At 44.3% G+C, this 25797-nt stretch overlaps 1 protein-coding gene and 1 long non-coding RNA gene across 29 annotated transcripts in view; one reads left to right on the top strand and one right to left on the bottom strand.

The window, feature by feature from the left end:
* SLX4IP (SLX4 interacting protein) overlaps positions 1 to 25797 on the bottom strand; it is a 423033-nt gene that overhangs the window by 69471 nt on the left and 327765 nt on the right. The window lies entirely within an intron of this gene.
* LOC135297803 (uncharacterized) lies at positions 3129 to 10488 on the top strand. The gene is made up of 3 exons (XR_010359760.1): positions 3129 to 4414; positions 9330 to 9378; positions 9510 to 10488. It is a non-coding gene; the product is annotated as an uncharacterized LOC135297803 (long non-coding RNA).

The raw sequence follows: 25797 nt of genomic DNA, 5'->3' as shown, positions 1-25797 counted from the left end.
ACTCCTGAGTAGCTCACACACACCTAACACACTTCTGAGAAATGTGCCAGGGTGTTGTGTCCCACCAACCAGCACAATGTGGGATGGGACACAGGGCCCTATGCCTGCCAGGTCACTCACAGTCACTGCTCTCATTAGAAAAGGCTCAGGTATAGGAAAAGTACTGATTTAGAAAGCACGGACCTGCAACAGGAGGTCAGAGCCAGAGAAGAACCACATGCATTATTTAATCCTTAGCAATCCCAATCCTCTGCAGCTGCTCCGGCATCTCAGCCTGTGAGCTGGGCTAATTGCTCCCTCCCAGTGACTGAGGCTGGCTTTCCCAGGGTGTTCTCAGTGTGATGTGTCTCAGACCTATCTGCAGCGACACACTGGGAGCTCATCACGCTGGGATCATTAAAGATGGATTTCAAGCCTGCCCAGAGCTCCTGGCTGTAGCTGAAGTACAACCACCTCTTTTTGCCTGCTTCCCTGGCTCTCCTTTTTTCTGTGAATGGGCACAGGGATATCACATGATAACATGGGAATGCTCCCCTCCCTTCTCTCTCCTTAGAGTGTTTTAATTAACATTTCTATTATACACACTCATTACCACATTCCTGGCTTTGGCTTTAAACTGGCCATTCTTGTTACAAGCCCTCTAGGACATAGTGGTAAAACTTTACACATCTTATATTGCAGCAATTATTAATCACAGGTACAGTTTAGTGATTGAACTGCAGCAACTGCTACCAGTCTCAGCATAAGACTTAAACAGAAACAAATGACAACGCCGGGAATGGTGGGACCTGTGTAGGGCAACACCCTCTTGACCCCATTAGTTTTATAGGACCCTTTGGGGGCTTTATCACAACTGCAGCTATTCCAGAGCCCCACTGTGTCTGGCCAAGTGCTTCTGTGGCAGAGCAGGTGTGTGGGATGCGCTTATTAAGGAAAGCTGCCAAATCCATGATGACCAAAGCATACACTTTGGTTACTGGGTGTCAGGAAATGCCTCTCAAAAAAGCACAAAGCAGATCAGAAAATATTTCCTGGCAGAGGTGGAGGTGGGCAGCAGGATTGCCCTGTAAAGCCTACAAGGCTGGCACCTGACATAGAGTTGGGACTGTCAAAAGAAGAGCTGAATTTGGATAAATCCTTGCAGCGGGATGCTTTCAGCCAAGAAGGGAACAAGCAGCCACAAGAAGGAGAGATTGTATCTCCCAGCCGGACCTTGGCTCTCCCGCCCATCTCCTGCACCAACCTGGTACAGCCAGAAAAGCAATCAGGCTAAAAAGTGCCTTTGTTGGTGTTACTGGGCAGCTTTCCACTGGACCCATTCCCTCTCCAGATCTCCTGCGTGGGTGAAGAAAAGATTTCTCTGTGCTTGGATTAGTCCAAAGGGACTGCAGGAACGTATCACTGGCCTAACTATAGGCTCGTGGTGTTTCAATATTTTCTTCTGATAGCACTTCACCCTTTTTGTGTTTGCCTGGGCTTAGATGGTGATTAGTAGGCATCTTATAAGAATGTGGAACAACTGAAATAGGAAACTGAAAGGGAGGCTTTATATGCAGGCTTAGCCTAGTGGGAACAAGATCTTTCTTAGATCCCTCTAATTGCTTTAATAATTAAGAAACTATTTTGCTAAGCTGCATTTTACCTGATTTTAATAAAATCAATCATGTAGAGCCAAGAATTTAAGCATCTCTTCAAGTGCTTACAGAGAAAAACACATCCCTCTTAATTTGTGCCCTCAGGAAAAATTAATAAAACATGTGTGAATATCTAAACTGAGTTTTAAAAGCCTGCTCTGTGTTCATGAATTCCTTCAGTGCTGGCAAAATGAATGACACTGGTCAATAAGTGCCCTAACTATGCTGGTTCAGGGACTTGTGACTGATGCAGGAAGACCATGTGCTTCACTTGCACCTCGACCATGTACTTCTCTTTAAACTGCTAGATGATCCTGTTTAATTCAAAGGAACTACATTTAGACATAAATAAAAGCATGTTCTCAAGCAATTTTATTCTGGGGGCCTCTATTTCCATTGTTTATGTAAGCCAATGAATTTTGACTCTAAGTTAAAATTAGCCAGATTTTCACATTCCAGACAATAGGAGACCTCTGATTTGAACGGGTGGAGACTTGGGAGCTTTGTGCCCCAGAGTTAGCACTTGAGAAATAAGGTTTGAAAACCATCCCTATGTATCTCGAAAGGGAAAAGCTCTGGGCTCAGTCAGGCTGCCATGAAAAGCCAGGGTAGCTCCATAGAAAAGAGGAACACCCATTTGACTGATCCCACTGAATTTTCTATGCTTTGGGTTATTACTTTACATTGCCTATCCCCCACTCATTCCCAGATTCAGTGACAGCCACCAGTGCACTCCAGACCTGGCTCAGTTAGGAAGCCTTTATGGAATGTGAGGTGTTTGCCTGGTGAAAATAAGTAACCAAGTAAAAAGCATCTACTCAGGCCTAAATACAATGCCATTTATTTAACATGTCTGAAGCAGAAATCCCAAAATCCATCCCAAAATAAAGGGTTGTCCCAGCCACAATTAAGGATGTAAAGAATATATATGAGAAGCATGGGGTTGAGTTGGGTTTTTTTTCAAACTTTCATACTTAAAAAGCATCATTTTTTTTAAAGAACTGTTAAGAAAGTTTCCTCTTCAACCTACTTTTGGAGACACATCCTTTTAGCTGTGTAATATTCCAAAAAAACCCCTCACTCTCTGTGTCCATTTATCCACCTGCCAAAGGTAAAGTAACATTAGAAGTTTTTTGGGGGAAATGAAAAAAAGCTCGAGAAGTGCTGCCACAAATGGTACTGGGTATAAAAACTACATTTTGCCAAGACTGTGAGCTTAGTGTCTGTGTTGTAGCTGAGGGGTTAATCACTGACCTGGCGAGGCAGGAATTTGTATCCCTTTGGGAAGAGCAGCCCACAGGACTGTCAGGGAAGTGCCAGCATCCCGCGTGTCCGCGCTGCGGCTGTCCCTGCAGGGCACACTGCCGGCAGTGTCGGGGACACATCCATCCCGCGCTGTCACTAGATGTCACTGTGCACACGAGCTGCGGGCTGGCAGCCTGGCACCGAGCGGGGCTGATGGCACACGAGCAGGCCGCAGCGCTCCGGCCCTCCCTTCCCCGCCCGGGCTCGCCTCCAGCCCCCTTCACATCTCGGAGCAGAAGCGCGTTGTGCACTTCCATAGCCAATGTTTCCATTCTTGATTTGAGTCAAAAGGGTCTTCCCTTTTGACTGTGAAAACTCCTCCGGTGTGACACTTTGGGGTGTCCCAGCTCAATCTGGGCCAAGCAGAGGAGCTGGAGGCGCAGAACGGGAGCTCCTGCCACGGCCTGGGCCGAGTTGAAAGGACACCTTTAAACACCTGCCACGGTCTGAGTTTGAAGGACACCTCTAAACACCTGCCACGGCCTGGGCTGGGTTTGAAGGACCTTTCCCCGAGCTCCCAGCAATGCTCACAGATCGGGGGGCTCCGAAGGCCCCACATGGGCTCCCCCGGCTCTCAGCTGAGCCCGGCCTTGCAGTGGTTCACCCCGCTGAAACACCTCAGGCTGCAGCTCAGCCTGAAGGGAGAGCCAGCCTGGGACCTGCCTCTCCTTCACCCTTCCTGCTAGCCACCCAGAAATTATGCATTAATTATATCCTTATGGATTATCTGGCGATAGAAACCTCCACATCTACTCTCCATCCGTCCACAGAAGAGTAGCTGGCAATGTTTTGGCCATAGTTGTCTTTCAAATGTGACTTTTCCCTGAGTATCTTGTGAGATTTTTCACTAAGTCACATAATTTGTGCACCCTCTGATTGGAGGCTGAAGCAATAAGAAAAAAATGAAAATCAAAGTGATTTCAAGACAGCTGCACCAATTTCTCATTAAAAGATACTTGAAAATAGCTGTGTGGTTTTAACTTTTTGGCAAACTTCCTTTTGGACAAAATTCATTTACTTAAACATTCACAGATATTAAATTACACGAGTCACAGAAGGAATTAAAGTGAATGCACAGGGATAGATATTAGCTGTTGTAAAGCAACACTACTCCAGAGACTTCTGATTTGCATCAGTTAGGAATTTGGCGAGCAGGTTTTATTTGGTTCAATGTTCATAGAAGATTTCCCATTCAACCAGATTTACTAGACCTTGTTAAAATACTCTTTAACAATTTTAGATAGGAAGCTCTATGAAGCTCTATAAACCACTAACTCTTTTTTTTTTTTTTTTTTTTTTTGGGTGTAAGAGATGCTACACTTGCAAAGAGATTTTTTTATGATTTTAAGGTAGGCTCCAGCGTGAGAAAGACACTAAATAGCAAAGACAGATTAAAGTATCTTGATCATCAACATCCACTCAGTGTAAGAAGAATAAAGGAGCATTTTATGGATCCCCATCCTTTGCTCGAAGAGGTACTTACAGTATAATATTGGATTTGGTAAATAACAGAATTAAGGCACATGAGGGATAGAAAGACTGTAGCAAAAACAGCATAGAAAATTGCCAGTGATAAAATCTGAATTTGCATTTTGCTTTCACTAAGAAAAAACAAATCCCTCTGCTGTGACTGGAGGAGTGTCTGAGCATTTCCAGCTTCCTGCAAATGCATGTAAATTTATAATGTTGTCCACAAAAACCACCGCTGCCTGTGATTCTGACATTTGCTTTCAAGAAATATTTATACACAGTTAATTTGAAATACTGACTACTGAGAACACGGACAAGAAGCAGTCACTACAAAAGGCAGTGATGTAGAAATTCCAACACAATATTGATATTTGCACATTACTTGCCTGGCCAGGGAGCACCAGATTGCTGGCTGGGATGAACCAGTGTCATCCTGTTACTTATGTCAGAGAAGAAGTCCTAGTGCTCATCTCTTTTTTCTCTCTAGCTCTAAATCATACATAGTTTCTTGTTTTTAAAAGAAAAATAAATGTCTATAAACTTCTGCTGGAGAGAGAGAAGTCCACAGTGCCCATCAAAGCTGACCCAGACCCCTGCACACAAACCACTTCACATGCTTTGCAGGTGACTTTTTGCAATGCTCTTCCTGTTTTACATCTCAAAATTAAATAATCTTTGTTCTTCTTAGCAGTCATTTGAATAATCCATTTTATTCTATGGCAGACAAAATCAACATCTGACATATCCTGCTCTCTTCCTTCCATACTAGTGTCACCCTGCTGTGATTTAGCTCAGAACGCAATTCAGTTTTCTCTGTCAGCCCAGCACCTCAGTTCAGCAATAAATTAATTTAACTTTCAGCAGTATGTAAAATTGAATGAGAAGAGTGGAGCAGAATAAATTCTCTAGTAAATTAAATACTGTCTGAGTGTTACTAAAAATGTTTCGGAGGCTTTATCTAATATCCAATATATCACTGCAGGTTATCAGTTCAGTTTAGCCCCAAAACATTGTCATGTTAATTTCCTAGCTACAGAATTACCAACAGAAATATCAACACTGGAAAGAAACAAACCTAACAAGCCACTGCCAAAAACACCATCGCTCTCCTGGAATTACTGAAATCCTTAAAAATTTTCCTTCACACAAAAAGTGCATTGTAAAATTACAAATTCAGTGATTTCTAAAGAAAGGCTTTGAAAGTAATTTGTGAAGGAGTGAGGAAACATGACATGGGAAGAGGCTGCCCTGTGTGTTCTGCTGGCAGAATCCACATCTCAGACCTGTGTGGTGGCAGTACCCACCCAGAGGTGACAGCCAGTTCCACAGCACAACTCATCCCCAGCCTTGGGGAGCTGGCTCTGGCCAGGTGGGTAAAGGGTAGCTGTAGGAATCAACTGCATCCTGTCACCAAGGCACACGCAGTTCCATGGGATAATGGTCCCACTCAAGGCCTTGGGAGACTTTCAACAGTTCCAAAATGTCCACATATCCTCTCACATCCACCTGCAAAGTGCTGGACAGGTACAGCAAAGGACAAATCCTAACCTTGTTCCCTGAGGGCACTGCACAGCCCTCCCCAAAGGTGTTACCTTTGGAATTTCCCCATCATAGGATGGCAGGCCAGGAGGAGACAAGGAGAGAGGACCTCCCCCGGCACTGTGGAGTGACAGGGACTGAGATGTAACTAACACTGCCAAGAAGGGATTCAGCCGCATGGTGGGGACAGGAAGGATTCAGCTGACAGAACCAAGGAGAAGCCCACACAAACCCTCTGCTGAGGTGTGCACTAGTGGTGTGTAGAACTGGAGCCTCATAACTGAGGTTATTCTTACTGAGCCTCAGAACTGAAATATGGATTTGGGAGTGCCCTAAAGTGGTGCTCCACTCTGATAGTGTCACCCACCTAAGACCTATATTCTCCAGGGTCATTGGGAAGGCTCTTCTTGGAGCTTGCAGGAAAAGAGTCAAATCCCATTGCTCCTCAAAACCTCAACAGAGGAGGAGAGAGAAAGAGAGAGAGAGAGCAGGAGCACATGAAGTTTTTCCCTCTACTGCCTCAGAGGTTTATTTGTTCACCACTCCTCATGATCTCAGGGTGTAATGCTAATCCAAATGATGAACAGATATTGGCCTTTCCCTTGATACTGGAGGGAAAAAAAAAAAAAAAAAGTGAGCAAACTGAACCAGGACTTGTAAGGAGCCTTAAGAGATTGGAAAAATCTCTTCTATTAACCAACTTTTAAGAGAAGTTTGTTCTCTCCTGCATCAAGACACCTCCTTCAGCATGTTTGCAGATGAGTCATCAAGGCAGTGGTTTGTGTTTAGGCTCTTGGGAAGGAAATACAAGGCTGCTAGAATCCAGAAATCAAAGAGAGGAGTAAGACTTCTGATGTTGCTCTGAGTAGTAGTGACAGTCTCAATGAGGTCAAGATTTGGCCCTACAAATTTATTCTGAGTGGAAAACATCATGACACAGGGATCTCAGGTATTTGTGCATAGTTGGTTGAATTCACATAGCCATGCAGTGACTGATTACTTGTCCAGTAAATCTGTGGGAAGATTTCTCAGCTGGTTTGGGATAAGCCTTCGTCATACCCAAGGGCAGCTCTTTTAAGTCTGAATTTGCTTTGCTGGGACATCTTTGGATTTAGTCACCGATGTTACTGGGATCTTGCTGGAGTAGTTTGCCATGTTCCACTGACTAATACTTGTACAGCTGTTTTTTAAAAAGTTAGTTAAAGCAGGTGCCAGCACAGCCCATTTTTGAGGCCTTTTTCCCATCCAGGCCTGTTGTAGGCAAGGCCAGGGTTCACCTGCCATCAGCACATCAGGAACTCATTCAGCTGCTCCACCACTTTCTTTTATTGTTCTGTGGCTGCCCTGTGGCACATAAAACCTTCTGGAGCCTTGGCCTGAGGCAATTAGTGCAATCCCTGCCCCTCAGGTAGGGAATAAATAAAGACTCTGTCACCACCAAATAAGCTGTGAAACAAAGCTCCAAGGACATTTGCCAGGGCAGGTGACCAAGAAGGCAAAGTTGCTGAGCCATTAATGTACTGTGATGGAAATAAATGTATGATACAACTTGGCTGCCAGCATCCTTAATTACAGGACATGGCATCATTTGATTCACAATGGAATAAATGGCGATATTTATATATTTGGAGGTTTGAATGAGGATTTCCTGATTTCCTGATGAAGTCATTCCTTTATTACAGCATCACCTTTCGTGGCTCTCTACAGCTGAGGTCAAGTCAGCATTTCCATTAAAAATACCAAACCTATTTTCAGGGCTTTATTATTACCCATTTATAGAAGACCTCTGTGCTGGATGAGATTTGGCATACGGGGCCTCAGCCCAGCATAGAGAGAGGGAGAGCTGGGGATTTTTCTCATTTCTTTGCTGTAAGTGTGCAAATAAATACACAAACACTAAGCAGCAGCAAATGATGTCTTTTAAAGACTAATAAATCCTGCAAAAGCTTTTTGTTGTAAATCCTAACACAAACTTCTGCTCTGGAGTACATGGGGGGAGAATATTAACAACTATTAAGCACTTCTGTCTGTGAAAGCAACTGCTTCACATGTGCAGTGACTTCTTTTCCAAGAATAATTTTACAACTCATTTTACTAACTGAAGACTCTGCATAATTAATAGAACAGGCTTCAGACAGGGGCTCAGCACAGTAAACAAATGGAGAACTGTATTCCAGCACTGCTGTTGTGCTGAGGGAATGCAGGGAGTTCTCCCAGCAGCAAACCTGTGCCAGGGAGAGCAGGAGTCAGGCCCTGTGCTCCACCTGGGAGCCCTTGGACAGGAGGTTGTAATGACTTCAAAGGAGCTGTTGTGTTCTTTCATGAGAATAACCAATGTACAATACCACCTTGTTTATCCAAAGGGCTCAGGTGACACTTAGGACCTCCTGATAAAAGATGCTGGGTATGAGGGAGGGAAAGGTCCAGATGGGCGTGACAAGATCCCCCTCCAGAGAGCAGGAATCTCTTCTGCCTGCTGGAAACTGGGAAAATGTGTCCCCCAAACCCTTTGGCCAGCCCTCTCTCTGCAGCAGACGCTTTTTGGAACTCAACCTAGTCCTAAAAGAAAGCTCCTGCCCCAGCCCACCATGCAGAGACAACATAGCCATGGAGGGATTTATTCCTGACACACAGTGCCAGTGCACAGTGAGTCTTTGTCCAGGACTTCAGGATGATGGGACACTGATCCTGCCATGCCCCAGTGTGCTCAGTCACACACACACACACACACACGTTTGGTTTCTTTCATTTGGTGGAAGGAGGCTGCAGAAGGAGCCTGCTCTGCCCCACCCTCAGCCTTATCCAAAATGTCACCCTTTGAGTCAGGGTCCTGTGCCTGCAGAGGCCAGGAAGGGTGGAGGAGCTTGAGCTGTCAGGAGGTTTGGTGGTTCACTGTTTAATTTCTTTCTGCCTTCTTTGACCTGCCACTCTTGAGACCAGAACCCTGGGTCAGAGTGATTCTAATGGTGCCCTGCAAACCCATCCCAAGGGCTTTTTCCCAAAAAGCAGAGCACCTGAAAAAGAGACCTACTTGGCTGTATTTTCACACCCTCACACTGGAATTTTAGAGTTCCTAATGGCTTGCTCACTGCCTGATCATCCTGTGCACACCGCTGGTCCCTTCCTTGGCTGTGCCATATTCCCCTTGGGACACCAGTGTCATTCCTCTGGTGTTCCCATTGATTCAAACTGAAGGGAAACCCTGAGCAGCACACTGTTCCTAGCAGATGGCAGGTGGGGTGGATTGTGGAATGTGGTGTGGCTGTATTAAAGGGGAATGAAGGAGAAGGGATTACAAAGGGTTTATTTAGTGACAACCTGAGAGTAAGATTGCCACCTACATTTTAAATTTTGGCACAGTTTTGTTTTCATATTTTGCAGAGCTAATGAAAATGGAAGATGCTGCAGCAACTGGGTCTTCAGTGTTATGGTAATGTAGAAGGCATTGCAATTTAAAAATGTTGCTTGGGTTTGTAAAACAAGAAAAAAGTCCCAAGCAAAGCACACACACAAACATGTGCATCCCAGCAAAATATAAGATGTTTCTCCTTTCTTATTTAGGGACGTGAAGGTGGGTAGGATGCTGGGACCAACAAATCAGGTGAAGGAAGGATTGGATGAACTCTGACTTGCCTGCTGTATTGCTGTCACTCACAAAGACAAACTCACTGGCATTTTGCTCACAGAAGAAGTTTTCTAACATGAGTCTCCCTTTGGCACCAGGGCTGCATCCATCACTTCTACTCCCAGGGCGTGATGAGCTCAGACTTACTGAAAACTGGTCTAATGGAAATGGTGGTTTCAAGCCCTGCACATCAATGGGGACCATTTCAGAATGCCTCCAGGACACGCTGTACAGTTGTGCTAGGACAAACTGCATGATGATTAACCTCAAAAACATGTCTAATGCAGGCAGAGTCCTGGGTAAATCCTCTCCTTGAAGCACAGTCAGTGCTGCCTGGCTGGGGATGCTGTCTTTTTGTCCAGAACAGCCCCATATAGCACAATCAAATGTGAGTAACGGGTGGGTAAGAAGGCTCTTACATCCACCCAAATCCTACTCCGGTCGTAAGTATCCTACCTGCTGCTTATCCAGAGTCTCATTTTCAGCAGGAGAAGCCAAACCCAGCAGCTACTACAAAACTGCCTTGCATCAGTGTCTCAGGCTCGTGGGGGAGTGGAACTGCAGCCCTGATCTGCTCAGGTTTGACTCAATGTCCTGTGTTATCTGAATCACTTCCATGCCAACATCACACACCAGGGATCGCCATCCCTTAGGTAATCACCTGACCCCCAGGAGGATTCTGTGCTCTAAGGCACAGAAATTCTTGATGTTTTCTTTGTGCAAGTCTGCTTGTCTAAGTGGGATGGCAGGACTGTAAAACACTGAGTGTCTGTAACTCATGTCTCACGCCCACTAACGTGGACCAGAAGCCAACAATTGCAGCACCAGTAAAATCCTTGCACTGCACCAAGGTTTGTGAATACAAACCCACGGCTGCAGCCCCCTCTGCCATAAACAAACACACTGCTGAGGAGCACGCAGCCTCTCCAGAGAAGCCTTTGAATGCCCTTTGGATGGCACAGGGACAGCCACACTGGGGCAAGGTGGGACAGCCCCAGAACTGATCCTGTCTCCCAGCAGAACTAGTAGCCCAGACCTAGGGTCAGAGTTTAAGAAACAGGGCAACAACCTGAGCACGGTCTGCATGCAGGCAGAGAAGACCAAAGATGCTGTTTGCTGCTTGCACTTTGGAAACTGCATGTGCTCTTGGTGCAGCGACCTACAGAGTAAGTAATCCCCAAGAAATCACTAATAGATGGTGTCTCATACAGCTCCACTGAGACTGAAAATGAGAAATAAAACACAGATTCTTCAGGAGAATTGCCTGTGTATTTCACAGAAACATTTTAGATTTCCAAATGTTCCCTATTATTTATCATTTTATATATTTGCTCTTTGAATTCCAAGGTAATGGGCCAAGTCTAGGAAGACTAGAACAGGGTCCAACCAAACCAGAAAAGAAAATTAGATCGTCACTTTGCTCACAAAAACACAACTCAAGCCTACAAAAGCAAAAAAAAGCAGCCTTAGGGCTCAAATGCCATCCTTGCCTCAGTGTTCTGCCTTTCAGGGAGTCACCAAAGCAGGGGTGATTTCACAGGGCACACACAATGCCCAGGCACCACAGGATGGGATCAGGAGGGAGTCCCAGCCTTAACTCTGCATGTTGCTCCTCTTGTGGTTTCAGGTCAGACTCTCGAAGTCAGTACAACCTACTTTTTGTGGTTTAATAAATCACATACTTTAGCTTATGTAATGACTCAGAGTGAGTGATTGTATTCTCTTCTGGCCCAGAGGTGATGTGGTCATATCCCAGCTCTGTAAGGCAATGGAAATCAATGGTTGCTGCTGGATTCATTTCAGGCAGGCTGGGGTGTGTGGAGGTGGTGAGGGGCTGGCTCAGACTTTGAAAGTTTACTAGTTCCAGATGGAGTTGTTTACAAAAAATAAAACATTTTTGAATCAGCTTGTGGTTCAAATCTCCTTCCTGACCTTCCCTTACCAAAACAGAGTAAAAAACCATGGCCGAGTCCTTCTTCTGACTGACAGCCTGTTACACATGATCTACTTTTCTCCTTATTTTTAAACATTTTGTGAGTCCAACTACCTGCTGAAGTTTAAACATCCTTAAGAGCTTCATGGGGATGTGAAGTCACATGCTGCTCAGCGCCAAGGTTTGCTCTCCTGTACATCCAGCAGTGAAACCTGAAGCTGCACATATCCTCCTCATTAAAAGGCTTTCCCATTACACAGAACCCTCTCTCATGAAGTGCTTTGGCACCCTGATTGATTAAATCCCTTTGAAATCAGCTCCGTTACACACATCTCTGTTGCTGAGAGCAAGGGGGAGGAGTGGAGGGGGACTTTGCCTGTGCTATAAACTTTTGGGTTTCTTTGCAAAGGAGCAGAAGCAGCAGAGAATGAGCAAAGGGAACTCGTGGATGAGGCCTGGCTCTGCTGGTGCAAACGGCAGAGCCACAGTGCTGCTCAATCCCGCTGTGCTCCTGGCACCCCAGGGCTAGCTCTGCCCCTCGGCAGGGTGAGGCTGGAGACCACATGGACACAGGGAGCAGTGGAGTGAGATTCCTGCAGGCAGGAAGCCCAGCCATAGCTGTGGCACTGCTGTTTTTGTTATTCCAGCACCACCCTGCCATGGGCTCTGCTGCCTTTGGGCGCTGCGGGCAGCGCTGAGAAAGGGACCTGCTCTGACAGAGGCATGGCAGATTTCCCCCATGATTAATTGGTGTAAGGGACAACCCATTGCCACTGCAGCTTTGTCGAAAGCTCTTTCTCCCAGCAAACCTCGAGAACTTGGGACTCAGCCATCTGCATTTACAGAAGTCACTGGTTTCTCATAAATAAGACCAAAGAGAATTTGTTGCAGGAACAGTGTCTGAAAAAAAGTAACCTAGTTTACAGTTTGAAGGGGGTTTATTACCATGTGTTTTTTTTGTTTTTTTGTTTTTTTTTTAAGGAATGAAATCAATACATCATGTGTCTGGCATTGTCTGTGCTCTGTGGGCTGCTTATAAGAAGCCAGCAAGAATGGCTGGCTTTCCACACAGGGTTGCCCTGCTGTGATCCACAGAGCTACCCCCCCTGCCCTCTTCAGAAGGCATCCCTCCCCTTTCAAAATGTGGTGCATGCAATTTCCTCTCACACAACACAATCCAACAGGCGCCCACCACAGCCATTTTCAGGGGGTAGGATTCCCAACATTTGCAAAGATGCTGCAGAAAAAAATGACTCAGTGGTGTCAAGAGCAAAAGAGCAGGATAGCTGCCCATGGGCATTTTGGGGGGACTGAGGCTTGTATGGCAAATGTGATGTGCCATGTGGAATACACCAGTGCTTTCTGAGAAATAAAACAACCAACCAACAGCATTTGGAAAAGTCTTCTGAAGATGAAAGGGAATCAATGTGTTTGCCCCATGTAGTTTGTGTCAGTTTTCCCACTTGTAAACCTGTGACTTTCCTGCCTGAAGACAGAGAGAAATAGAGGGTGAAAGGCATTTCCATTTCCAAATACCATGTCTCACGAGTCCAAGAAACCGAGACTCCAAGAAATTAAGTTTTAAAGTGAAAATAGCTCTCTTCAACTTCACAACATACAAAAATACTGCTCAAAGTGCTCAGAGACTCTGCATGAAACAAAAATGAGAACTCATCCCTCTGGAGAATAATGGAAAGAGGGGGAAAAACCCCAAACTTCTAAGCTGCCTTTGCTCCAGCGTCCTCTAACCAGCACTTCACATATATCTTTTAGCTATAGCATTTCACACGACTGATTTTGAAGAGCATTTTCACATTTCCCTTTGAATTGTTATGTTTTTCTTGGTTCTCATTACAGCAACGAGGGGACCCAACAGCCGTCATAATGAAAGGCAGATCAAGTACAACAATAAGAATTGAAACTTCCCACCAAAGCCTGTGAAAAAAGCAATTATGGTTCTAGCAGAGGACGTGGGGGACCAGCAGCCACACCAGCTGACAGAGCCTGTGCCCACCCCACATGCTGCTTCCCAGGGCTGCCTCCTGGCTGGGACGTGCCAGCAGTCTGTGGGAGCAGTCCATAAACCATGCCACTGAACGGATCCAGGATGATAAATAAACCGGGAAAGGATGGACCCAGGTTGAGTCACTGGTTGGGTTTAAGGGAGGCCAGTTGGGACAATGCTGAGGGGCTCAGCAGGCCACGTGGGCCCCTGACAGAGAAGGTCCTTGCACCACTGCTCCGGCCCCGGTGGTGGCCTGTGGTGCCGGGGGCCACAGCGACATTTGGGTAAGGAATGAAGGATCTGCACTGCAAAAGCTCCAAAATTCCCCCAGTGGGAGCAGTAGGAGAATGGCTGAACTTCTCCCAGCTCTAACCATTGCTTTGCCTCTCCAGAGATTGGAGTGAAGCACTGTGTATGCAGGATGGACCCTCCACTATTCCCACTGCCCTGGGATGAGGCTCTGCTTCCCTACTTGCATCAATTATTCTCCAGCTTCCCTCCCTGCCACCCCCTGGACTCCTCTGTGTTTCAACATTCTCTCCCTTAATTTTCCTTTGGAGTTAAAATAAACCTTTTGAAGAGATATTTCCTTTCCAGTGTCATACTACAATGCAGACCAAGTCTGCATTTGATTAGTAAATTCATCCCATGCTGGTGTTTTTGTATCCTCAGTGTCATGCACATTTAATAAAATGCTATTCCACTCTCTGTCCTCACTTTTTTTAAAAGTGTTTTAAAGTGATAGGAATATTCTTGGTGTAGAAAGGGAAGGAAATTCTGAAGCAGTTAGTAACCAGAGCTTTCCAAAAGACCCAGCAGAAGGGACAGACAGCAAGCACATAGGTCACTGAGCACTTCTGTGTCTTCCAGCCATGTTTGAAGGACCTTTGAAAATGTCTGCCTCTGAAAACTGGAAGGAGATGTCACTGTCAGTGCCTCCACTCCACGAGCCTTTCTTCCAGCCCAGGGACAGCATTAACCTTGCAGGCTTCTGGCCAAAAGCAGGAAGGGAGCCAGGAGGCAACACTGATAGCAGAGAGGAGCCAGAGGGAAAGCAGAGGAGGGGAATGGAAAGAAAAGTGGTGTAGCCAGCAAGAAGTAGTTAGGACCATGCATCTGGACAATTTGGGCAGAAGACAACAAAAAGAAGTAAAGAAGGGAGGAAATAATTGCCCCAGGGCTGTGTCCATCCCTCTACACTCGTGTCCTTCTGGCACAGACACAACTTAGTGCAAAACATTGTAGGACCAGCACAAACTGAGACATGGCCAGATCCTATTTAGAGTAAAATACTTGACAGTTGTGTTCACAGGTGCATGATACTGGGGCAGACAGGAACACAAACTTCATGGCCCAAAGGATAAAAGCACTGGGGGAGGTCGTTAGTTAGTCAAATCAGACATTCTGTCAGGATCTGCCAGCATCCTTTCCCCACATTGCCCTCAGCTCCCAGGACCAGCCGTGAGCTCAAACCCGAACAATGAAATGTTAATCGGATTCATTGCAGACAGCAATTTTTCAAAAACCGTCCCAGAAGTCACCTCTTCTACAAACACACCCATCTAAAAGGGATATTAGTTGATGCTTTTGCAAAGAAATGCCAAGACAAGGCTGCTTTTGTTGTAAGAAAGATGTCCTGGTGACAGTCAGCTGCGGCTCCGTGCCATGCACGGGGCTGGGGCAGGAATTACCTCGCAGAGAAGCGGCTCAGGCATTGCTATTTTAAACGTTTATCAGCATTCTGGTGACATAAAAGGGGTCCAGGGTGTTTCAGAGAGGATAACCAGGAATAAATGCTGACCCAACATTGTAGCTGGCACTTGCTGGAAGGCAGCCCTGCTGGAAGGAAAAGCAAGGAGAGGAAAGCTCACAGAAGTGCTGTGGAGACAGCTTACGTGAAGGAACTGAAAATGAGCAGAAGGGTTGATAAAAGGCATGGAGGTTTTACACAATAGCATATTCTCCTATAAACCACCTAATTCTTCTGCTTGATATTCATCACTGTCAGGAGCCTTTATAGCAGTGAATGAAGGCTTTATGCTTAGCCTCATTATCAGCTCAATGATAGAGGGCAAGCCATGCACATGAAGTTCAGTACCAGAGATATGTTGTTAAAATGCTGCAATTTGTCAGCATTTAGATAAACAAATGAGGGGCAGAGCGAGTGTGTGAAGTGACCTCTGCCATTCACGGGATATTTTGCCACTTGTTCTGAAAAAACATATTCAAGCTGCTCTAGATTTGCTTGGGTGGAATGAGAAAACATTGATTTAAAAAAAGAAAACAACAATTTTGAGCAAGGCAGGGTTTACTCTCACTTTGTTTTAAGCTGTTTCTCTCTCTGTAACCCTGTTCTTTGTTTACTATTGTGCCTCCCATAGACCCTGACATTCCAGTAAGGCTTCTTGGGCTTGATCCTGAGCAACTGGACTCGCCTGCACATTCCTGATGCCTTATTTGCCAGGACAGGCTGTGTAGCCTGTCATTCCGAGGTGTAAAGAGTTCACAAAGAACTAATAAGCCATGTGAATTGATAACACGTCAGTGATGCAAACTGAAGGAATGTGCTTTTTCCGACTTCAACTAGTAAACAGGGAACTGCAGCAAAAACAAACAAAAAAATCTCTTTCAAGATTTTGCATCCTCATCCTTCCCCATTGAGCAAGCTGATTTCTGAGTGTTTATTTGCTGTAGTATTTCCTCTGAGGCTGACGTTTGCCTGAATCTGTCAGTTCTTTCTCCCAGAGCTTGAGTGAAACACGCGTGAGAAGCAGACAATGCTGCTCCGCAGAGGACTCCATCTCTCAGTCTCTTACAGAGCTTTTAATGATGCTGTGAAAGACGGACACCCGAGAAATCAAATCAAATGTATTGTAACACTTTCTGAAAAGCAAGATTAGGCTACAATGGGGTTTCAATCACCTCTGGGAGAATGTTTGTCTGAAATCAGGCCTTTCTCAGATTGTACACAGCTGTTGAACTGCCTAATGCTTTCACAGTTTTCCAGTGTTGAAGGAAAACCTTGGTGGCATGGGATCACCATCAATCTCAATACCTCATACAAAGTGGAGTCACTAAAGTCTCATTTGCAGCCCCTTTTCTTTTTTGGCCTATACACAAACTTTTCTGCTCATTTGAAGAGAATTATGTTGGCTTAATTAAGTGTAGTAACTTATTGGTAGCACAGTGCCCAATCAAAGAAATGTGCAGATGTGATGTGAAATGATGGGGCGATGCTGTTGTGAAGAATACAAATCAGGGTGACGGCTATTATTTGTACCCAAAAGAAGTTATTTGGGACTCAATTATCCTATTCATAGTAATTGTGGTGCACCAGATGGTTACAATGCAGAAGAGTTTTCCATGACCATAACATTTCTTCTGAGGATCTTTTCTTCTTCTCTAATTCACCATACGACGATTAGTTTCTTATTGGGTGTTTATTGAAATGAGGGGGGCTAAGGAACAGATTTAGTGCATCAAGGAACAAAAGGGAGGGGAGACCCATGAATCAAAATAAGAGACTGCAGCTTGCTCTGTTGTTTTTCAGAGGCCTTGAAATAGTCGCCTTGCAGCTTATCTGCAATGACCTTCCCTCCCCTCCTTTCTCTTGCCTCCTTCTCTCCCCACGTCCAGGAGATGTAAAGGTTTTCAAATCTGACCGGCTGCTGTGCCGTCTGTCAAAGCCTTTCCAGCCAAGTGAGCAGTTTTTCATTTAATTCACTGAGTTGCCCTCAATAAAATTAATTCCTTCTCATCGGCACCATTGAAGCAGCGAACAGGAACAAAACCAAACGAGGTTGTGAATATAGTGCTGGTCATTAACTAGGGGCACTGACTCCATCATCTGTTCATCCCTTCAGCTCACCGAGGTGTTTGCAATAGAAAAGGAAAAGCCAAGCGGGTGGGGAGAAAGTGAGAACAGAAGAGCCTGAGGAGCCTTGTTCTCAGCAAGACAAAATCAGCTTATTTCCACCTCAAGCAATGAAGCAGCAGCCGCTTGTGCCAGAGGGACCTGGCCTTTAGCTTGGCACTGTCCTGAAGCTCTTGCCCATCACCAGTGGAAATCAGCGGGCAGGAGGCTGGTCTGGGCAGGGATGCTCTGCATGTGCAGGAAAAGGGGAGAAACATGGCACCCTGCAGCCACATGCCAGCAATTTTTATGTTTTGACCTTCTGTTTGGGACAGGGAACTTTCTGCCTGGGATCTGGCAAAGTCCTCCAGACAGCAGCTGTCCTGGGCTTGTCCTCCAGGTCTGCTTATGGCAGAGTGGGAAGTCAGTTGAGAATCATGGAATCATAGGATCACTTAGGTTGGAAAAGATCTCTAAGATGATTGGGTCCAATCATTAACAGGATGGTTCCTTGTTCACCACTAAACTGTGTTTCCAAGTGCCACTTCCACACGGTTTTGAGGACTTCCAGGGGTGGTGACACTATCACAACCTGTTCCAATGCTTGACCACTCTTTGGGTAAAGAAATATTTCCTAATACCCAACCTAAAGATCCCATGGCAAAAAGTTGACACTATTCCCTCTTGTTCTGTCACTTACTGCTGGAGAAGAGACCAATACCTCATTGCAACCTCCTTCCAGGTCGTTGTACAGAGCAGTGAGGTCACCCCTTATGACCCGGCCTTTTCCCTTGGCAATCTTCCCTTTCTAACAGCTTTTTCCTGCTGGGCCCAGCAGTGTTGTGGCACTCCTGGACAGTCCCTGAGCAGGACGAGGAGCAGGAGGCAGACTTTAATTTAATTAAGGAGTGTACCTGTTGTTATGGTTACATTTATTTGAGAGACATAATGATGGCGTTGGAACTCACACGTCCAGGACCTTCCTAAGACAACGGCACAGTTCTGGTGGCGTCTGCTTGAAACCTGATCATGTGGCTCCAGAGGCTGCCAACCACATCCTACTTTGGGGCTAGCCAAATCAAACTATAGCTTGGTTTAGTGCTGCTGGCTTTGAGGAAATGATGGTTATGACATTTGGACCAGAGTTTATGTTTACTTAAACAACGGCTGCCACGAGACAGAGTCCATCTTTCCTAACAAACAAAGTCATCGGTGAAATGTGCCTTTCTTAATTTTTCAAAGGTGCTTTCCAGCTTAGACACAGCCCCTGCACTGCCAGCAGTGTTCTGAAACCCTATTGAAGTGACAGTAAGCTGCAGCCCACAAGCTTAAGCCACGCTTTGCAAAGTGTTTATTATTTGCAAATACATAAAGCTTGATGATATGTATCACACAGATCTAATTTCAACCATGTCTTTGCTTTAATAAGCGAAACATGCTGTACCAGCAGAGCTACAACCAAGTGATGATAATATCTGGTTTTCGGACCATGTACAGATCAGAAAGAGAACTTTTTTGCCTTCCAAAACAAGTAGAAAAAGATTTAAAAAAAACAAACCAAAAAAAAGAGAATAATCCCTAATCTGGCTTTCTGAGCACTACAGAACAAGCAGGGGCAGATTTTCAAAGACAAACAAGGGTTTCACCATTCCTATCCACTTCTTTCTCAACCAGTACGTTTAATGTGGATCTAGAAATCCGGTGCTTCCCTAAAATGGGTGAATTCAGACAGAATGTATACACACTGTGGAATTTCATGCCTCTATGACAAGAAAGAAGGCAGAGAAGCAGAGTTACAGGAAATAGATCTCACAAGTTTGATGCAGACCTGGTTTGCCACCATCAAAGCATAAAACCCATAAAAACCAGAAGCCCTGATTCAGGTCACCCTTCTGCATTGCTGCCTTTCACTAAGTAGATCAAACAGCCATGCACTTCCTATCAAGCTTTCTGAGCTGGCCCCTTCGAGGTGAGTGAAGAGGCAGCCAGAGAAAAGTAACACGCTCTTATCTCAAGAATGGAATGAAACTTTTCTCCAGAGGTGAGCGGATTAAAAATAATATAAATATTTGATGGAGAATAAAACATGGCCCTCACTCCAGGCAATGCAAGCCTTCCCCCAACCTCGGTGAGCACACAATTTCACATAGTCCTTTCCATCCTGTAGCTTAATATCATTGCAATCCAAGGGTGCAAAAATGGGAGTTCAGAGTCTTCTTCAAACCATACTGTAACCAAATGGAACTTTAGCACATCTTCCCTGACCATCATGTATTTTTAAAATTTGGAATCATGTTGGCCAAAGGGAATTACAGTCTATACCCTGTCCTGTAAACGCTAGGATATTCTCCAATTTGATTTACAGACTTGCAAAACACCTGTCAGATCTCATCTCACTGCACCTGGGGGACAGAATAGCTACCCAATATGGATAAAGTATGGCAATTTTCACATTAGGCTTCAGTCAGGATGCAGGCCTTGTTCCCAAAAATTGAGAAATGAAGCTAAGGTCTGTTCCAATTTCCTGCTCTAATTCTGTACCAATTAATCTGAGCACATTCAGGCCCCACTGCCAGCAGGTGTGCTGGCAACTTTGGGGCTGTGGGAAAGTTAGAGACAGAGGGATAGCTCCTACCCAAGACACTCTGCATGCTAAATACTCCAAGATTTGCCTTCCCCTACAGTTATTTTTATTGATCTCTGTTTACCTTCCTGTACCAGAGGCCCCAAGCCAGGGCACTGCTGGACTGCATCTCTTCATGGAGGGGATTCTCTCTCCTCAGAGCTTGAGGGCAGTGTAGACTGGCTCTTGTGAGAGGCACATAATTACTTCTGAGGAGCTCAGAAGGTGAGAGAAGGCAAACAGAGGATACCAAGAGGGCCAGAGGCCAGTGGACAGAGCCATGAAAGTCCCTGGACTTGTGAGACCTGGGCTCCAGAGGGTAGGGGCCCACACACTTCCCACAGCATTGGCTTTCCCAGGAAAGCCAGTGAGATCCCTGGGCTCAGGTGTGCACACAGTGCCAGATATCAGTGTCAGATATCACCACATGCTTGCCTTATGCTGCAGTTCTTCTGATGTCTTAACTTTTCCTTTTTGCAGAAATGATTTTGGTGACTGCAGTTTCAGCCTTCCACTCAGACTGGCCTTATAACATCAGATTACTATCCCCCAATATTTATGGTGTTGTTTTGTCTCCCAAGCACACACAGAAATTTCTTCCCATACATTTTATTTTGATCTTATCTAGGGCTATAGCCTCCTCACTTTACCAAGGTCTCTTCTTTTTGTTCTTTGGTAAGAATAAGGCCATGCAAAAATATGTGTGATGAAGCCTTAAAACCCCTGAGACCTACTCAGTGTTGAACTCTGCTATGAGTTCAAAGTACAGAGGAATGTCTCATTAATGGACATTTATATATCATCTGCATAATGACTCTTTTTCTATTCCCTCTCCCCTTTTTATGCCTTTTATGGTTTGACATTCACCATACATTGACTGTCAGAGGTTGGTTACAAGAACAAGATTTGGATGAGAATGTTGCAGGACACACTATGGAGAATTTAAATATATAGTGGCCACTGACTCTGTCGAAAGCCTTTTTCCATACTGAAGAACAGAGTTGAAATGAGGATTAGATTTAATGTTGATCAGGGTTAAGGTCAAAAGCAGTCATATCTCTTTATATCTATTGAATTAATTATAAATACTATGTGGTTAAGTGGAGTTATTTCAGTTCCAGGGGTTCCTATGCCTCTCTAAAGCTATTTTCAAAATAACTGGAAATAATTATTTGCATTAATTTTATGTGGTATTATATGTATCTGTTTGGGGTTTTTCAGGCAAAAATTTAAAGGTCATAAATACTCAGATAGTTGACTTCAAAAAAAGAAAATACATTTTGTTCCAAATTTCTTCAAAGTAACAAACTTTTCAAACTAACAAATTAGTAGGTATTCCTTTTACAATATGCCCTTTCCTCAAACAAATGGTTTTTCCAACACTGAAAGAAGTGTATTGTCCCTCAAAACACAAATATTTATGTAGGAAAGTAAAAAAAACCTAGCACTTAGGGACCAAGTGCATATTTTCACCACAGCCATAGAAATATTTGTGAGGCTAGATATTTGTTTAGGATAAGGGATTTTCCTGTAAGGCGTGAAACTGCTTTGCACCTCTGGTACCAAACATAACGGCCAAATTGATGAAATATTCACTTAAACATGCAGGACCCAAAAGACCTTCAAGGAGACTTGGAGAGAGGTTCCCACAGCAGAAGAGGGCAATAAGGTCTGAAGAACAGCTGGCTAGGAAAATGTCACTACATGTCTCCAACTGTCTCCCCACTGGAGTTGTACAAATATGTTTTTGAAAAAGTCTTGAAAAAATCCTATTGTGGCTTTGTTTGGAGCAGAAAACCTGATATTTCCTTTTTAAAATTAATTTTCTTTTCAAAATATACTTACGACTACATGCATAACAAACAGATCAACAGATGGAACCCCATCATGCCTGGGGGCACCCGGACTTGCAGTGCCTGCATCCCTGGGGTCAAGCTCTGTCCATCACTCCTGGAATTGTGTGCTTGGAGTCACACATCCCAAAAAGAACCCTAAACACTCCATGAAATGGGGATCTCCCAAGGCCGTAGCTGCCAGTCTAATAGGGAATAATGGAGCAATGGCATGGTTGGTGGGAACAGCCCTCCTGAGCTCAGTCCCACCACACAGTGCTCGAAAAAGGACTTTGTCCATCGTCCTCCTCTCCCCTCCAGGGATAAAGTCTGAATTTGTTCTCCCTGCTCTTCTAAATTAATAGATTTGGCTTGCTGCAGTCAGGGCCATTTGAATCAGGCACAGTTCGCTTGAAGACTGCTTGGACTCCAAAATTTTCCCAAAATTTCATATGGCATGAGAACTTCTTTTGGTGGCTGATAAAATTGTTTGTTGAGATTGGCAGCGCCTAACTTCTCCGCTCCTCAGAGCTTCCCTCCTTTCCCTTTCTTCTCCCTCCTCCACCCTCCAACTTTCCCTGCCCTTTTCCAGCATCCCCAGCTCCCAGACTCTGGCTGCTGCCCCCCTGGCACCCGATGTTTCCTAGCAGGGCTGGGGGGACCCCTCCTGATGCGCTGCAGATGTGGGCTATTTCACATGGAACTCAGATTGCTTGGGAAGGTTTAACCCTGTGACTAAATTCTCAAACCTGCAAACTGTAAGCAAAGCCCATGCTCCCATCCAGGCTGAAAAGGGCAAGTTAATGAAAGAAACCCCCCACCCCAGCAATTCACAGGATGCATGAAAAGAAACCTAAACCCCCCACATTCTCAATGCTAATTAAGCAATAATGATCAAGGCACAGAGTATTTCCTGGGGATTAATAACTAACTGGGAGGAGATGATGACCCCAGACAGTCATTAATCCTCAGGAAATGCCCTGCATCGAAGTTGTTATTGCTAGTTCAGGCTAAATATGTGAGAAAAGAGATTTTTTTTAAGTCCTTGCTGGAGGTTTTTCCAGTATGTTTTCCCTTTGGTTGGAATTAAGAGCCCCCCAGAGTAGGACCTCTCAGACCCATCAGTCAACCAGATAGCACAAAATATTCTTCCAGACCCCAGCATGATAAGAAATAAAAGTTAAATCATAGTTCCTTAAATAGAGCTTTCTGCAGATGTCTCTTGAGACGTTTGAAGGCTGATCCTGAGCAGCACAAAGCAGTGTCAGCTCCCTCTGAACTCAGTGAGGAGCTCAGGCTCTGGGACCCCAAATTTCTGTATCCTCTGAGAGTCTCCTTATCTGACAAACACCGAGTCCACAGAGCTTGGTGCTTCTGGATACAGGCCCTGACTTTTAGTTAAGCTTAACTTTAGACAGAAGTACACTTGGCTGACTTGAATGATTTAATGTGACCATGTGCATTAACTAGGAAAACTTTGCAAAATGTTCCTTGTAAGGAAGACCTCAAAACACACAAACACACACATGAAGACATATGCAAAGGAAAAGGACAAGAGAAGTTCCTACTACCACATCAAAGCCTGTCCCTTCTCCCCAGACATTCTCAGGTCTGTTTCAGAAAGAATTTAGCTTCTGCAATCAAAGAAATGGAAGTTAAACAAAAACTTCCTCATTCTCATCGGTAGTCCTTAAATTTTTCTGAAAGCAGAGTTTTTTGCATGCCATTAAATGGTCCTTCAGCTTTGAAAGAGAAATTTAAAAAGATAAGAAAGGAAAAAATTAAATTAGTTTCATGTACATTAATCTTCCCAGCTAAGTTTGAAAACACATGAACACAGCAGTGTAAGTAACAATAGATAAAATTTATTTTCTGAAATCTTTGCTGTCTAAAAACTATTAAAATTAATCATGTTGCAGGGAAAGAAATGCATGGTACACATTTACGTATGTCTACATATGATATGCATTAAGAACTGTTTCAGTCCTAAGCATCATTTTCTCAGCTCTTCTGTGCCATTCCTTGCAAAAAAAAAAAGCCCCTGGAGGATGGAAAAGAAAGGTCTGACAACAATAAGGCCTGCCTGAGTTCAGCTCCTACATGAACTTGAAACCATTGAAAGCATTCAGTACCTAACAGGATTAAACTAAGGAAAAGGCTTAAAGAAGAATACAGTTAAAATTCATCCCCAACAACTAGGAAAAAATTAATTATCTTTTTGTTATGTAGCATCTCTAACCATAAGAAGAAAGAACCAAGAAGTCAGTGAAATATACAAACTACAGAAAGCTCTTAAACTAATGAACACCCAGATGAATTAGCAAACCCCACTTTCTAAAGATCTCTGCTTTATCCTCCACATAAATCTCTTCACTTTGCAGCAACACCAGCTCCAAGTGTTAATAACACAGTGTCAGCAATTTTGGTAAGATTTATATAGGAAAACTGCACCGAAAATTGCCTGGTCATTATACATTCCTTTGGAATCAATGAAACACTATAAATCTTTAAATACATTTGTGCTCATATGATTCAGACATACTCCCCAAGTGTACCCTGACACTCATTAGAGGATACTTAAGCATGGTGTGGCAGAGAAAATAAAATATAATAAAGTCTCCATGTTTGGTTTGGTTTTTTTTAATGGAGTACATAGAGAGTGTATTGCAAGGGCAGGGTTGGGAGATCTGTTTTTCAGATGAAAATTAATAACAATTCCAAACCAGAACCAACCCTACATCCCTTCCATACCATGAGAGCAGTCACTTGGTCTAGAGTTTCACGTTGGCCTATTTCTTACTAGCTGGGCTAAGCTGGCATCAGGGGGCTATCATCTGTCAAAATATCAGCAGGAGAAACAATTGACAAAGCCACCACTTGAGAATGTTGAGTAAACTGGGTAAAAAGCAGTGAAAGAAGTTAATGTGCAACCTGGCACACAGTACCAGCCCAAGCCGTGAGAACCACTTATGTGATAATTGGTCCCTCACAATATCTTCTGCTCTGTAAAACATTGTCCTGGGCTTGTCTTTCAGCGCAGGAACGGATCCCTTTGAGGCACAATGAAACAAACACCCACCTGAAAGCCCCCTCCAGCTGACAGGGGAGGAATTCAGGTGGGAAAGCTTGCGATTTCTGAAGAGCTACAAACAGTTTCAGGTAACTCCAGACTCACCCAGGGTCAGCAGAAAAAAAGCAGACCCCTTTTTGAAAGAAGAAGAAACACATTTATATGCAGCCATTTATTCAGTTCAGACAGAAATTAGTAACCTCTGGGATTCAGAGTATCTCCCTCTCTCCATTTTTATCCTCCTTGTTGTCCAGCTTTAACAAAAAAAAGAAAAAAAATATCCTTATTGTACTGGCAGAGCATTACCAGGGGAAGAAATGTAAAACCAGGAATCAGAAGAGAAACAGGGAAAAGTAACAAAGCTGGTCTGTCTACAAAGCAGGAACCTGGGCAGCAAAAACAGAAGAACATTGGAACAGATTATGAAACATCTTGTAACACAGGTGTTTCACATGGCACCACAGCTCCTCTCAGCCTTGCTTTATGTGTACGTATACATGCATATATGTGCGTGTACATATATATTTGCACACATATATAGATACACGCATACATATACATCTACAAGCTTTTTAAAGTTGGAGGAGTGGGAGCTAGAGCAACTAAAACCAAAGGTACTTGATGGATCACCATGTTAACACTCACATTTGCTCTTCTACAGGGGCATTTTGCAAGACAGCAGAGGAGAGAGTGCAAGTCATCATCTGAAACCTACCCAGAAAGGAAAGGTGATGAAAAAGCTTTGAGCAGAGAGGTCAAATTCACCCTATAAGGAAATTATTTTACTTTCTAAAGTTGGTTCACTTTGAGCTTGTAAAGTGACCTAGGAGACTGTTCTAAACTGGGATCTTCTTGAGAGAATGGGTCTGATTTGTAGCTCCTGGAAAATATGAAATCCATGTATGCTT

This window comes from Passer domesticus, chromosome 3, assembly GCF_036417665.1.
Source record: "Passer domesticus isolate bPasDom1 chromosome 3, bPasDom1.hap1, whole genome shotgun sequence".
Classification (NCBI taxonomy): Eukaryota; Metazoa; Chordata; class Aves; order Passeriformes; family Passeridae; genus Passer; species Passer domesticus.
Note: the sequence above shows the minus strand (reverse complement) of the source record. Positions and strands in the feature narration are given on the sequence as shown.